At 48.0% G+C, this 16014-nt stretch overlaps 1 protein-coding gene across 2 annotated transcripts in view; it reads right to left on the reverse strand.

Annotated features, from left to right (window-relative positions):
- PACSIN2 (protein kinase C and casein kinase substrate in neurons 2) overlaps positions 1-15713 on the reverse strand; it is a 142675-nt gene extending 126962 nt beyond the window's left edge. Inside the window, exon 1 of one of the 2 annotated variants that reach the window (XM_064368169.1) lies at positions 15592-15713. The gene's annotated coding sequence lies outside the window, so the exon portion shown is untranslated. The remainder of the gene's footprint in view (positions 1-15591) is intronic. The other variant, XM_064368167.1, reaches the window with a different exon arrangement.
- Between the last annotated feature and the right edge of the window lie 301 nt (positions 15714-16014).

The raw sequence follows: 16014 nt of genomic DNA on the forward strand, positions 1-16014 counted from the left end.
GGCCAGGATGGTCGTGAACTGAACTCAAGCCTTTTAAAGATCAACAAGGTTGCTAGATCCCTAGATAATAGTATTTTTTTACATTCAATGATTTAGAAAATCCAGATGACAAAAGGCTACTATAAATTCAAGTTTTAAAATAAACGGGTATTTTTTAAATCATAATCACAGCATCATTTATATATAGTAACGATAGGAACAGGAGGCAGGAGAGCAGGGTCCCTGGTGAGGGCTCCACCTTCAAGCCCAGACCCAAGGCCCTAAATGAGAACAGGCATTCCTGTTTTCACACCCAAATGTTGCCTTTCAGCCTGCCATGCCCCCTATCATCCTGTGCCCATACAAACCCCACATCCCAGACTCCACACACAGAAGAGTGGCAGAGGAGGAAGTCAAGAGTTCAGCTGGGGGCAGTTGGAGAGGAGACTGTCTGCGGAATGGCCAAACTCCAGGGGAAGATCACCTTTCCACTCCATTCCATCTCCAGCTCCCCATCCTGCTGAAAGCCACCTCCATAATAAAAAATCTGCATTCACCATCATTCAAGTCCACGTGACCTGATTCTTCCTAGACACCAGGCAATTTGGGATGCACTGGATGCAGGAACCCAAAAAAGCTGTCACAATGACTCTTCACTGAGCTGTTTAATACTTAAGTCATCCCCAGACAAGAGGTCTAAAAGAGCATTGTAACAGCCCTAGACACTGCCGAGGAGCTGGAGCCCAAAAGCACTCGCTTTGGCTCCTGTACTTGCTCACCTGCATGCTCCCTCCTCCTGTAAGGGGTCTGAGCAAACCAGCCACACCCCTGTCCCAAGTACCTAGAAGGGGTCCAGGGAACTCTCCCATTTCAGTAGCATATAAATGTTTTATGCGTGTGTGTATGCATGTGTATGGAGGCATTAAAAAATCTGTCTATACACTATGCCTGGTGGGCATAGCACTGATGGAGTAGTCCCCTGGCAGTCACTCCCTAACTTGCTGGGGAGCCAAGGCCACTGTGGGGGACCACCAGTGCTTTGAAGAGAGAACCCTGAGGTAGACCCAGGTCTGAAGATACATTAAGCTTCTCTGAGCCTATTTCCTCAACTGTAAAGTGAGAATCAAAGAGTCCCAAGGCAAGATGGTTGGGATGCTCAGAGGCACCGATGGCTGTGTTACAATGGAGCTCTTGGTGGGCGACGCCATCCCAAGTGCAGGGCACACATTCATGTGTCCAATCTGTACAACAATCCTATCATGATCCCCACTTCAAAGGTGAGGTACATAGGTACCACAATCAATCTCAGAGCTGGGATTCAAGCCCAGGCAATCTGGCTGCAGAGCTCCTTACTAATAACAGCTCGCTGCAGGCACTTGTAGCCCCACTGGACTGGGCCGTCCCAAAACCAGAACACAGCAGAGGCTTGTCCCTGTCCCACTGCTCCAAACAGAGGCCCTCCTATAGGGAAAAGCAACCCGGGTTCCAGGTCAGGGCCCCAAAAGCCAGCCCTCCTGGACAGCAGAATGCATAGGAAATGGGGAGCAGGGCTTTGCAGCCTTTGTGGGAACTGGTAATTTGCCAACTCTACCCCAAGGAGAGAACTCCCCTCTCCCACCTGGTACCTGCAGGAGCTCCCAATGGACTGAGTTTGTTTCCACCTCCACCAACCACACTGCTAACATGAGGTTTTCGGAGGGTGGTGATTGAAGGAGGTTTCTCTCCCTACCCACCTCTTTACTTACTAGTAAGAGTTCACATTATGTCAAACTATTTCTAAATTTCGTGAATCTGCAAGTTCCCAACAGAGGTAGCAGAGAGAAAAGCATGGGTCCAAAATAGTAATTCTGGAAATGAGCTTATACCCAAAAAACTTCAAGGAAGGTTGACTTGTCTGAGCTTTAAGAGGGGGCAATGAACCAGCCCCAATCCCTACACATCACAACTTCAGACTCACTTTTGTAAGACTAAGAAAAGAAATAAGCCCAAAAGGAAATACAAGAAGCATTAAAGAAAGTAACAAAGGATAAGACTGGAATTGATTATACCAACCTTTCACTCAGTCTTCATAAAAGGATACATACTGTGTGGCACTGTAGTGATCCAATCACATTCACTTTCTTCCCATGACTTATAAGTGGTCAGGAGTACCCCTCTGGCCCACTGGAAGGCCCTGCTTTTGCGGGACTCTCAGGCAAGGCCCACCTCTGGGCCCCAACAAGTAGCCCCAGGTCTGAGAAGCAGAAGAAACTTGAAGGGAGAGGACAAGCAGCTCCTGCCCTGTCCAACCTTGAATAAAGCTTAGGTCAAGGGCTGCTAAGGAACCGTGTCTCGTGTTGTTGCCAAAAATCCAGTCTTGAAATAAATCAGCCCTCTCAGTGCATGCCATGCCATGTCATACCACGCACCCAAGTCTAGGGCAGCTGAGCAGGGATTTCTTAGGGAAATGAAATGGGAAGCTCCAAACGACAAAGGGGAGTTAAGAGCATACACCTCTGGGCTTGGGAGTAACTACCAGCTTGGCTGAGAAGCTCTAAGGAAGGAAGACCTGGGGCTTCCATCCAGCCCCTGCCAGAGCCTTCACCACACACACAACCAACAGCTCAGCCAATTGCCAAGGCAACAGCAACCTAGACACGTTTAGGCATCTGTAGAAACCAGGGCAAAGTACAATTTCCAAACTTGTGATAAAAATGCAGTCCCCGAAGCATCAAGCAAAGCATTAACCCTAAAATTCTGTTTTACTGACAGAAGAAGCAGGGCTAGGAGTGGAAGCAGGAAGCTGGGCAGCGCCTGGCAGAGCCAATGCAGTCAGACGAGCCCTGGAGTGTGGGTACAAAAACCTGCCTGTGCTTAGGAAGCCAAACATTTGTATGCTGTGCTGTCGGCGGCTGTTACTTCTTATTTCTACCTTCGGGTGTAGTCAAGTCTCTTCGTTTTGTTGTGAACATCAGCTTTCCTTACCTGGGATAAGAGGAACCAAGAGGAGCAAGCTTTTGCCCACGGTGAGGCCAGAGAACTAAAAGGGAGAGGGTAGACATGGTGGAGGCACTGTAGAAATCCAAGGGAGGGGACCCAGGGGTGAGCACTGAGGTCGGCTGGCCCGGCCATTGCTCCCCATTGGATCCCCTCTCTGTCCCTGCTAAGCACCTTGTCCTTTGCAGACCCTGGCAAATGAGCCACCAGGAAAACAGGACTCTGCCCAGTCTGAGAGTGAATACCTAAGGGACAATGGAGGGTAGGAAAGTTAGTCCACAGGGAGGGGACATGGTGACAAGTTCCACAGCAGACCAGAACAGAAAAACAAACAAGCAAACAAGGCAAGCAAGCACCAGTGCTATAAACTTCCCTCCATGTTTCCACTTGAGATGCTTGTCTCCGGAGATGAACAGAGCCGGGAACGTCCATGAGAATGGCATCTAGAAGCTAGAGATGAACTCCAAAGGACCACATGACCCCCAGGCTGCCTGGCAGAAAGAAGCCTGCAGAGTCTTTCCAATATGCATCCCCTAAGGGAGGAAAAGAAAGCTAGAGAAGGTTTGTGAGATGCCTACCTTGACTGCTGAGCTGATGGAAGAATGCAACCCCAAGCACTCACCACCTTGGGAATTTGGAACATTAGCTCCAGGGATTAATAATAAAGTAGTAAGGATTTTCTAAAACACTGTGTCTTGCTCATGAAAGTAAAGCAACTAATTCAAGTAAAACGATATTCAGAAACTTAGGAAGGAAATGTGACTCATTTAAGAAACCCTCACAGAACTTTCTTATCTCACAGATGCTTAGAAGTTCTAAAGGCCAAGGCAAGCACCTTAAAGAGAAAGAATCCCCATTTTTTCACCCAAAAATATCAGAAAAATAAACTTACAAGCAGCAAGACAGGCTTCTAAAACACTCTTAAGGTGTTCATACCCTTTAATACAAGATTTCCATTCCCGGGAATTTATCCCCAGGAACTAATAATTGCATAGATGAAAAAAGAAAGATGAAATTATAAACTGCAAATTCATCTACATTAGCAAAAAAGTGGAAATAACCTAAAATGTCCAGCACTAGGGAATGTTTTAATCTCATTACATCAACAGAATAATACAACCATTAATAATCTTTTTAAAGATGACAGTAAAACATGGAAAATACTTCAGAGAAAATAAATTTCTTTTTTTTGAGACAGAGTCTCACTCTGTAGTCCAGGATGGAATGCAGTAGTGCAATCTCGGCTCACCACAACCTCCGCCTCCTGGGTTCAAGTGATTCTCCTGCCTCAGCCTCCCGAGTAGCTGGGATTACAGGCGCAGGCCACCAAGCCCGGCTAATTTTTGTACTTTTAGTAGAGATGGGGTTTCACATATTGCTCAGGCTGCTCTCGAACTCCTGACTTTGTGATCCACCCGCTTTGGCCTCCCAAAGTGTTGGGATTACAGGCGTGAGCCACCACATCCAGCCAAGAAAATATTTACGTGAATCTGAATAATACAATCGTAACAATGTCAGTTATTGAAAAGAAAACAGTGAGGTCAGTTTAAACTTCAAATCTCTCCCATCTACAAACTGGTTGGCCTTGGACTAGGCACCTGATTTCACTACCTAGAGCTTCCTCACCTTCAAGCAACCTTGAAGTATTGCCTTGAGGAAGGACAGAGACAAAGTACCTCTCTTGCCTCTTCTGAAGCTTGGTACAAAGTTGGCAGGGAACAGGTTACTTGATGAAGATACATAAAAACCACTTCCGCGGCCAGGTGCAGTGGCTCATACCTGTAATCCCAGCACTATGAAGAGGCCAAGGTGGGCGGACCATCTGAGGTCAGGAGTTCAAGACCAGCCTCACCAACATGGAGAAACCCCGTCTACTGAAAATACAAAATTAGCTGGGTGTGGTGGCACATGCCTGTAATCCCAGCTACTCAGGAGGCTGAGGCAGGAGAATAGCTTGAACCCAAGAGGCAGAGGTTGCAGTGAGCTGAGATCATGCCACTGCACTCGAAACTCCATCTAAAAAAAAAAAAAACGCTTCATGTGTGGAAGGTAAACTACAAAGAGAGTTCTTTATTCAGAACGTTGTTTTCTATGTTGAACCTTCAATTTTTAAAAGATTTAAAGAAAGCAAAAAAGAAATCATTTGACATAAAAGTTATGATTATCACAAGCATAAAAACAAGTATCTGCTCTAATACACCTGAGCAAATGCTCTTATTTGGTATCACAATGTTGACAAAATGTGAAGACCTTTGACAATTTTACAAAGTGCAGTGCTCTACAGAAATGCAACTTCTTCTCCTTTGTCTACCTGCTCTTCAACAGCGTAAGATGCCTTTTAGAATGCATCTGCCCCAGGCAAGACAACAGCACTCCTAAGCCAGGGCCTCTGGAATCTTCCTCCTGTCCCACATGGAATGCATCACGGGGTGGGTGCACCAGCGAGTCACCCACAGCCTTGACTGCACACCAGCCGCTCTCCCTTTTCTGCCCTTATCTTCCTGCTGTTAAATGACTGTCAACTTTCTTTTTTTTTTTTTTTTTTTTTTAAAGACGGGGTTTCACCATGTTGGTCAGGCTGGTCTTGAACTCCAGACCTCAGGTGATCCGCCTGCGTTGGCCTCCAAAGTGCTTGGATTACAGGCGTGAGCCACCGCGCTGGGCCAAATGACTGTCAACTTTCATATTATCTTGAGCAAGTTAGTAACAGACATAGATCCTGTCTTAAGCACAAGACACACATAATCTGCCTCATGTCCATGCTTCTCAGAGGTGGGGGAGAAACACTGATTATCTTTTACAGACGTTCACATCTGAGAGTTAGCAACTCGGAACTTACTCATTCCAGCCAGCCAGAGGAGGTGAAATGAGCTTGGGTTTCAGTAGGCAGAGCACCAGCTCTGATGGGTACCCTCTGAAGGCCACTTAATCTCTCTGAGCTTCAGTTTACTCGTGCGTAAAGTGGAGAGAACACGATCTTGTTGCAAAAATTAAATGGGCAGGAAGTAAAGCTTCTTGAATGATCCCTCAGAAAACTTCAGAACATGGGGGCCTATGCAGACAGTGAGCCCCTCATTACTGACTCCACACCCTCCATGCACATCCTCCTCCTTAGTGGTACATGCCCAGACTCCTTATCTGATGATACATTTGCAGAAGCAAGGTCACAATTGCTTAATTAAAGCATCACCCTGTGTGAGCTAAGCGGCGAGCAGGCAGCCCAGCTCCAGCCAGTCAGCCAGCTACAGAACCCACTAATAGCGGGCTTGAAGGTCTGCACAGGGAGCACTGCCTGCTCTGTGGTTCCTCTGAAGACCACAATTCACGATCTTGGCACACTCAGTTGGCGACAACATAATTTAATATAATGAAAGACAAATGCAGTTTAAAATATGAAAATGTTCACAAACTGCAGTTTGGGTATCACTTTATAGCAATAAGATTTCATTTAATTCAATAGGAAACTTCAAAATACTAGCCACGGTTGATTCTATAAAGACCACCCTGCAGCAGGCAGAGGACCCATCACAGGCCTCCCTGGAAGCTCTGGAATTGGGCTCAGAGGAGCATGTGGGGTCCCGGCTGGTGGCCTCAGGCAAAACCACTGACCGGTTCACCTCTCCCTCTCTTGCCCCTCTGAACGACGAAGAAGGTAGCAAATTAACAAGGCTGTTCTGAAAACAAAATGAGGGCTATGGAAAGCTTCTTGGTAAACTGCAAATGCCTAGACAACCAAGCTCTTTTTATTTATACTTATTTTAATTACAAAGTTATTAAACATTAATATAAAAGTAAAAGGGCAGTGGTACAGTTTGGAAAACAAGGAGAAACTTTCCATAATTCTAAAACCTTAACTATCATTGCTACATGTTATCTGAACACAATTTGACACAGGTGAGCAGTGCTTATAGCTTTATCATCTGCTTTCTAAGTTCTACTTCTCATCACCTAGGGGTAAGCCATCACCACCAGTACCCTCTTCCAATCCTGAGTCACTAGGTATAGTCAAGCAGCATCCCTTCAGCCCAGGGTCAGGCTTTCTATAACCCATCACATCAAACTCAGGCAGAGAATCACTAACCTAGAAGACAGCAAGGCCTCTGCATGGCAGGGCTGCCCTCAAACCCCAGGGAGGAGGCCAGCCACGATGGCTCATGCCTGTAATCCCAGCACTTTGGAGGTCTGAGGCAGGTGGATCATGAGGTCAGGAGTTCAAGACCAGCTTGGCCAAGATGGTGAAATCCCATCTCTACTAAAAATACAAAAATTAGCCGGGTATGGTGGCAGGCGTGTGTTACTCCACCTACTCTGGAGGCTGAGGCAGATAATTGCTTGAATCCAGGAGGCGGAGGTTGCAGTGAGCCGAGTCGCCCCACTGTACTCCAGTCTGGGAGACAGAGTGAGACTCCATCTCAAAAAAAAAAAACCCCAGGGAGGATATGACCATCATCAGGCCCTCACCCCAACAAAGGGGCCATATGCCAACAGCAGCTTACAAAAGGTGGTGAGAAGAAAGAAGGCAGGCCCTGTAAGTGCCAGGATATGAGGGTAGTCCGTGCAGGGCAGGAGGCCTCACCCACACCAGTGACACACAACTGCATCCCCATGACCCCGAGTCACCAAGAAAGTCCAGAAAGTCTGGGGAGGGGGGTAGTTTTTTCTTTTTCTTTTGTGGACATTGTGAGGTTTGGGGGGGATTTTTAAATAGAACTGGATAAAATCACTTTGGGCACTTTAAAGGTATAATTTGCTTAATTAGCAAATTCACTTAAGTAGACATTGCACTGTGTGATAGCAGAGTGACTGAAGCAGCAATGTGGACCAGGCACACATGCTGAGCTCCTGGGCTCCATCACCTCATGCTGTCCTGCCAAAATCCAATGAGGAAGGGCCATCAGAATCCTGGCACAAAGGACTGAAGTATGGATCCCCCAAAATTCCCATGTTGAAATTCTACTCCTCAAGCTGATGGCATTAGGAAGTAGGGCCTTTGGAAGCTCACTAGGCAGGGCCCTCATGAATGGGACTAGTGTCCTCAAAATTTTTTCTTAAAGTTTTTGTTGAGACAGGGTCTCACTATGTTACCCAGCCTGGCTTCAAATTCCTAGCATCAAGTGATCCTCCTGCCTCAGCCTCTCAAAATGTTGGGATTACAGGCATGAGCCACTGCACCTGGACACTCATGCCTTTATAAAAAGTATCTGAGAGCTCTCTCACCTTCTTTCTGCCATGTGAGGCTATAAGAAGTCAGCAATCTACAACATGAAAAAGGACCCTCCTGAGAACCCAACAAAGCTGGTACCCTGACCTCAGACTTGCAGCTTACAGAACTGTAACAAAGAAATTTCTGTTGTTTACAAGCCATGGCATCTTTGTTACAGCAGCCCCAACTGACTAAGACACCCAGTTTTGGAGATGCTGAAGCATTTGGCCAAAAGCCACACAGTCACCTAGTGGTGGGGTTTGAACCCACACCCAAAGGCTGTCTGAGTCCAAAACCATGTTTCTAACCTCCAATGCCTTATTGCAAAATTACCTTTCTTCTGCAGGAACTACAATGAAAGTGACATACTAAGCTCAAGGATCTGTAAGCATAAGCATAAACCATAGGGTAAAAGAGAAGCAACCTAGCACAGTGGCTCACGTCAGAGATCCCAGCAATTTGGGAGGCTGAGGCAGGCGGGCCATGTGAGGTCAGGAGTTTGAGACCAGCCTGGCCAACATGGTAAACCTCATCTCTACCAAAAATACAAAAATTAGGTGGGCATGATGGTGCATGCCTATAATCCCTGCTACTTGGGAGGCTGAGGCAGGAGAATGGCTGGAACCCAGGAGGTGGAGGCTGCAGTGAGCCGAGATCACTACACTGCACTCCAGCCTGGGCAACAAGAGCAAAACTCCGTCTCAAAAAAGAAAGAGAAGCAGAACCCACATAGCTGCTGCATTCCCAACCAAACACGTAAATGCAGGTTAAGAAAATGAGTCAAGACTGGGGCCATTCCACTCTAAAAGCCCCTCTCATTAGAGAGCTGAGCCACTGCTTCCTAGGAACACAGACAGCAATCCCTGAGCTTCCCAGGGACAGAGGTGACCTTTGTGAAATGGAGTCACCTGAATCACCCCTCCCCCATCTGCATCCCTGACTTCTCAGCTGACATCCTGCTTTTCTGAAGATCTTCATCCTGCTGTTTTAAATACCCAGAAACAGCTCCCCAGTGAACTGCCCTCCAGAATACAAGGCAGGTCACAACCTGAAGCTTCCCTGCCCCTAGCAGTCCCTCTCATACGCGTCCCTTGTTGCTGTTTTGTTTTGTTTTCTGAGACGGAGTCTTGTTCTGTCACCCATGCTGGAGTTCAGTGGCACTATCTTGGCTCACTGCAACCTCCGCCTCTCTCCACAGCTCTGCCCAGCATGGTCCTTCCCATCAGCCCAACTGGAGGGCACCTGTGGCTCTGGCAAAATCCTTCCAAAGTCACCTCCCTGAAGGTCAGCTCTCTGCAGCGTCCTGAGACGCTGCCCTCCTCTGTCCTCCTGTACTTTGTACACACTCCTATCTGGTACTGCCACAATGAATCGAGATAAGTTTCTAGGCCTGCTGTCTACACTGAGCTGCCTTTACAGAGCAGCCATCATCTTTATCTCGGGATTCCAGAGCTGCAGTGGCCAGGACCACCCCCTTTGACTCACCTTGCCTGTTGTCTTCCACCCACAGATGCTCCCTCCACAGGAGCCACTGAGATATCCTCCAAACACTCTCAGTCCAGGGAGTGAAATGAAAATATGAAGCAGGTACTTCCAAGGGCAGCTTGACAGAGTGCCCCAGCTGGCTGCAACAACAGTCACAGCACACGTGACATAATGGGAAGACAGGTGGAGTTCTCCACACACACTCCACACTGAGTGACGCCTACTGTGTGCAGTACTATCAGCTTCCATGTCTGAGGATTCAAAACATCTTTCAGAAACAGATCAGAAGTACTCTTTAAAAATTTTTTTTAATCTTTATTATGATTATTTTCATCAGAAATAAGCCACATAACATCTGTGGGGCTCTAAAGTTCAGTGTTCTTTTTCTTTTTTTTTCGAGACAGAGTCTTGCTCTGTCACCCAGGCTACAGTGCAGTGGCACAATCTCAGCTCACTGTGACCTCCGCTTCCTGAGTTCAAGCCATTCTCCTGCCTCAGCCTCCCCAGTAGCTGGGATTACAGGCGCATACCACCACGTCCAGCTAATCTTTGTAATTTTAGTAGAGACAGGGTTTCACCATATTGGTCAAGCTGGTCTCAAACTCCTGACCTCGTGATCTGCCTGCCTCGGCCTCCCAAAGTGCTGGGATAACAGGCGTGAGCCACCACGCCCAGCCTAAGTTCAGTGTTCTTTCACATACAGAAGCTCTTTATATAGCTGAGAATATGTACTCTTTCAATAAAATGACAAAATTAGTTCATAAAATGTTAGGAATCTGGCCAGAAGGCCACAAGAAGCCACTGTTGGACAGTCCTGGCCACCAGCACAATCCACACCCAACTTTCAAACCCACCCAGCAGCTCCGGGCCCAGGGAGGGGCCTCCTAGACTGCAGAGAGCATCTCATCTGTGAGGACATATTTGGATAGGACAAGTCAGACATTTGGAATTTTTACTTAACATTTATTTCACAACTTTCTCAACTGCTAAGCAACTGAGAAGTAGTCATCTTAATGTACTCTTTCATCAATAAGCATTAAATAAGTCTGCTCAAAACACTCAAGTCCTACAAACTGCCCCTATGAAAAATGTGGCAACAACAACAGCAAAAAAAAGAAAGATGCGGCAAGAAAAAATAACAAAAACAAAGTAGGTAGCCTTTTCACAGTAGGACAGAAAGGTGTTTAGTGATCCAAATTCAGAGAGAAAAACAGTCCTTTCAGCAGATGAACAAATAGTTCCCTCTGAGAGACACATTCTGGGGATATTTGAACTGCCAAACATAACTCATAATGACAACCACCAAGGAAGCAAAGCCTAATGGAAAAGCCCCAGGATGGCAACCAGGAGCCCCAGTTCCAGTCCCAGGATGGCCTCTGGCTGTGTGCTCTATCAACGTGCTGGCCAAGCCCGGCCACTTTCTTCATCACAGGAAGGAACATCTATTGCCACCCGTACCACTCAGAAATGTTTTGAGCACAAAAAAAAATGAGAGGTGAAAGTTCTCTGGAATGTGCATCTTCTATAAATACAAGTCATCATTATTGTTAGCTCAAAGATGACCAGAAAAATAGGATTACAGAATATCACAGGTAAGAGAGAGCTTAGAGATGGAATGATTCAGTTCTTAATCTGGGTCCAGGTCTATGAAGCTGTCCACGTATGTGCTTCCTCGGAAGAGGTCACAGCTGCTATCAGATTGGCAAAAGGTAAACATCCTCTAAGTCCCTCATTTGATACATATGAAAACTGAGACCCTGAGTTCTGTGTTAATTGTCCCAGACCTCAGGGTTAGTCAGGGAGAGGCTGGACAAGAGCCCAAGGCTCCTAGTCTCCATCCATGCTCCTCCCCCTCCATCATCCCATATTCTTGGGAGGAAAAATCTTCGTATAAATTTTATCTGGCCACAGAGTATGTTCTATAAACCACCACACATGCAGTTTCTAAAGGTACAGCCAAGTCTCTATCCTTATTTATCATTTTTAAGGCTTCCTGTGAGGTCTGGAATTTGAGACACCATTTTGTTATTTCTATATTCTCATCTCTGTCTAGTTCAGTGCCTCAAGTCAAGAAACATGCAAAGGATTTTTTAAGATTAAAAATAGGCCAGGTGCGGTGGCTCACACCTGTAATCCTAGCACGTTGTATACCGAGATGGGAGGATCACTTGAGGCCAGGAGTTTGAAACCAGCCTGGCCAACATGGAGAAACCCCAGCTCTATTTTTAAAAATAAAATTATTATTTTAAAAACTGAAGGCCGGCATGGTGGCTCACGCCTGTAATCCAAGCACTTTGGGAGGCCAAGGCAGGCGAATCACGAGGTCAGGAATTCGAGACCAGCCTGGCCAACATGGTGAAACGCCATCTCTACTAAAAATACAAAAAATTAGCTGGGTGTAGTGGCGGGTGCCTATAATCCCAGCTACTCGGGAGGCTGACGCAGGAGACTCACTTCAACCCGGAAGGTGGAGGTTGCAGTGATCGTGCCACTATACTCCAGCCTGAGCAACAGAGTTGAAACTCCAACTCAAAAAAAAAATTGAAAATAAAAAAGACCTTATTCTAGGAAACAAGAAAGACTCTATGATGCTTTGTTACATTTTATTAAGCAAACAGATGAACATGCAATCATGGGAATAAACACAATTCAATAGGTCATTTAAGGAAAGGTGGTTTTTGTTTATGTATGTGTGTTTTTCATCAAAATATCAAAACTTGTGATCTCTGGTGGCCACTGTCCCTCAAGCAGTTACCTTTGGAACTGCAGAGATAACAAAAAATGTTGCATTGTGCAGAATACTTTGAGAATTCTCTGAAGTCTGTCTCCAGCCCACAGATAGAGCATACTCATCTGAATACTAAAATTCTGCAGAAATTCCTACAAAACTACCCTAAAAACCACCACTGGGACACATCTGGAGTCTGTCTGGAGCAGGGACAAATGATACTTTCTGGTATGCAAGGGATCAGTGCCATGGCCATAAAGAAAGACTCTACCTGTGGAATGCAAACTGACTTCGTAACTAAGGCATTGCTGCACTGCCCTCAGGTATGCGACTACCATTCCAAACAACCTAACTGGGAAAAAACTGAGCCAGCACTATCACTCACATGAATGTGGTCATTAATCGCATGATCTACAGGGTGGCCTCCACAAAGCTGCCATTACAATCTGATGGCAGATAAGGCAGGCCCGAGTCAGCTGGGAGGTTCAGATGAAGGTGGCCAGAGAGCATCTGGTAAATGCCACTGCCATCTCTAAACACAAGGTGTCATTACTATTATTAAAGAAACCTTCCACCACATCCTGGAATCATCCATTGGTAACCCTTCAGAATCAGGAAGCCTGAGCATGACACCCTTAACACAGCATGGACTTTGAAGGGATAGAGAAGAAACAGAAGGCAAGGACATTTGCGAGGCCAAGGCGGGCAGATCACTTGAGGTCAGGAGTTCCAGATCAGCCTGGCCAACATGGTGAAACCCCATCTCTGTTAAAGATATAAAAACTAGCCGGGCAAGGTAGCAGACGCTTGTAATCCCAGCTACTCGGGAGGCTGAGGCAGAAGAATTGTTGGAACCCAGGAGGCAAAGACTCTGTCTCAAAAAAAAGGGCAAGGACAAATGCCCTTCTGTTCCCACCCCAGAAATGTCTGGCCATCAGAGATGTGGACTGGGTAAGCAGGATTAGGGGAAAGCCAATGTTATCTCCCTGTGGAAGGCTATGTTGGAAACCCAGATACTGTGTTATTTTGTTTTGTTTTGTTTAATTTATGCATACTTTTAGATTATTTATTTATAGATGGAGCCTCGCTGTTGCCCAGGCCTGGAGTACAATGGCATGATCTAGGCTCACTGCAACCTCCACCTCCCGGGTTCAAGCAATTCTCATGCCACAGCTTCTGAAGTACCTGGGACTACAGGTGTGTGCCACCATGCCTGACTGATTTTTGTATTTTTAGTAGAGATGAGATTTCACCATGTTGGCCAGGCTGGTCTCTATGTTCTGACCTCAGGTGATCTGCCCTCCTTGGCCTTCCAAAGTGCTGGGATTACAGGCATGAGCCACCGCGCCCAGACTAAATTATTTAAATATCACATCACAACTTCATATACATTTAAGATTAAAAGTAATAAAGTTCCAAGTCCCAAAGCAGCATGAGCTAAGGATACCATTTCCATCAAATGATTTGTTATTCTTCTCCCAAAAAGAGGATAGAGTGCAGACCTAATCACTCATCTACTTCTCTGTGTTATGTTACTTTCCCAAGTAATAAATTTCATCAGCCTAATGGCCACTTTCTTTAAAGCTTCAAGACTATTGTTGAAAGAAAAACACACCGCAGAAAAGTTTTTGATGTAGTGGCCTCATATCTCAACCAGCATAACCTCACCGAGGAGGCTGCCAAACTCTACAATGAAGTTTAAGTGCACACAAGTGAAAGTTTTCCAGGTGAATCAAGAGAAATCCAAGCTGCACTGGAACGCATCCAATGTCGCTATGAGGAGGCTGCATGCAGGCAGGCTCATGAATCAGGTGCAATGAGAACATCTGGGGCAAGAACAGGAGGGCTGGCATTCAACACTGCCCACCTGGTCGGTGCTCTTGCCTTGGGCTCTAACCTGGCAATCCCAGCAGGTTTACAACAAAACTTCAGCACACGGGAATAAGTGCAGAGGGAGGCACAGAAAAGGAAAAAAGGAAGGTGTGAGCTCGCCATCTGCAGCTGAGGGTCAAATTCTTTGAGCTGGTCTCTTGACTGTCATCAAGACAGCCAGGCAGTATTTGGAAAACTGTGTGCCAAGTAGCCCTGGAGACTCTGAGCAGCCTACCCCCTTCACCACAACAACCAGGGACAGGCGGGGGGTAAAAAGAGAAGACAGGACCCAGGAATGGTGCACATATCCCGGCCAGAGGCCACCTTCCCTCAGGCACCCAAGTTGAGAGTGGCATACAGAGCCTGAAGGCTGTGTGGAGCCCCAAGGCAATAGCATAGCTTGCTACCCTGACCAACCAACTCCTTCTGAAAAGAAAATCGACTTTCTCTGATGGAGCCGAAATCCAATGAGTCAATGAAATTCAACAGCAGCAGCAATCACTACCTCTCCAGTCAAGGACCTCTCAGGATGCCTGGCCAGCCTTCCTAGAGGAGGAAGGGAGTTCAGATTTCTGATTCAATGAGTTTGGGGAAACTCCGAGGACGGTCACAAGGGCAAACCGTGGCCCCAGCCCTAGGACGTGCTGCAGAAAGAGCTTTGCTCCCCTCACCCTCCCCAGACACACACACACACACACACACACACACACACACACACACAGAGCAAGGACAGGGAGGGTGGGAAGGAAGGAAGTGGAGGATGCTCATCAAAGCGCCCCAAATCAGCGCATCCGCATGTGTCCTGCGTCGCCCCCCAGGTCACCCCAGGATCAAGCCCTGCCCTCTCACCGGCGCGTCCCAGCCACGCCTCCCCTCCAGCGCAGCTCCGGCACCCTCGTCCAACCTCTGCACGCCTCGGATTCCCACTTCTCGCAAAGCGCGTCCATCCAAAACTCGCCCCAGCTCCCCCTCCTGCAGCTATCTCCACCCTCCACTCGCATTAGCAGCCCTTAACCGCCGACGGCCCTGCTCCCGCACTTCTCCCTCCAGCAGGCCCCGGACCCCGGAAAACTGCCCCGCTCCCCCAGCGCCGCCCCCATGGGCTCCTGCCCCTTCCCCGAGCCGACCTCACTCGCCCTTGTCTTCCCCAAGATGTCTTCTCCGGGCGCCCCCATGGGCCCAGAGTACTCGCCCCCTCCCACGGAGACAGGAAGTTCTGCGCGGCCCGACCGGCTTCCCTCAGGGCGCGGAGCTCAGCGCGGCGGCCCTGAAAGGGCGCGGGCCCCGCCGCGGACCAGCGCCCCCGCGTCCCGCCCTCGGCGCCCCAACCGTCGCGGCGACCCCTCACCTCAGCGGCCGCTCGCCTCCCAATCCTCTGCACACTCGTTCCGGCCGCGACGGCGTTTCCACTCCTGGATCCGGCCCGGCTCCCGCTCTCACTCCGGCTGCGACGCCGAGCCCTGCCCAGACCCCCCGCGGCCGCTTCTGCCGCCAGCCGCAAACGCACCGCCCTCGCCGCTCCCGCTGGGCTCTGCCCATTGGCTGCCGGACACCGAGCCCCGCCCCACAGCATCTCCGGCGCCCCCGATTGGGCCATCAGCGTACAGAGGCGGCTCGCTCCAAGTGCGCACGAGGGAAAACCCCCGGATGCGCATTGGTGACTTTCCCTGTCAATCAAAGGGGGAGTGACTGTATAATGCGAGCGAGGGTGGTGCAAGTTACTCTTCTAGAGACGCTTGCTGGTGGTGGTCACTGGGACTCGCTTCCCAGG

The sequence above is a fragment of the Aotus nancymaae genome, unplaced genomic scaffold, assembly GCF_030222135.1.
Source record: "Aotus nancymaae isolate 86718 unplaced genomic scaffold, 86718_ANA_hifiasm-v0.15.2.pri h1tg000076l, whole genome shotgun sequence".
Lineage (NCBI taxonomy): Eukaryota > Metazoa > Chordata > Mammalia > Primates > Aotidae > Aotus > Aotus nancymaae.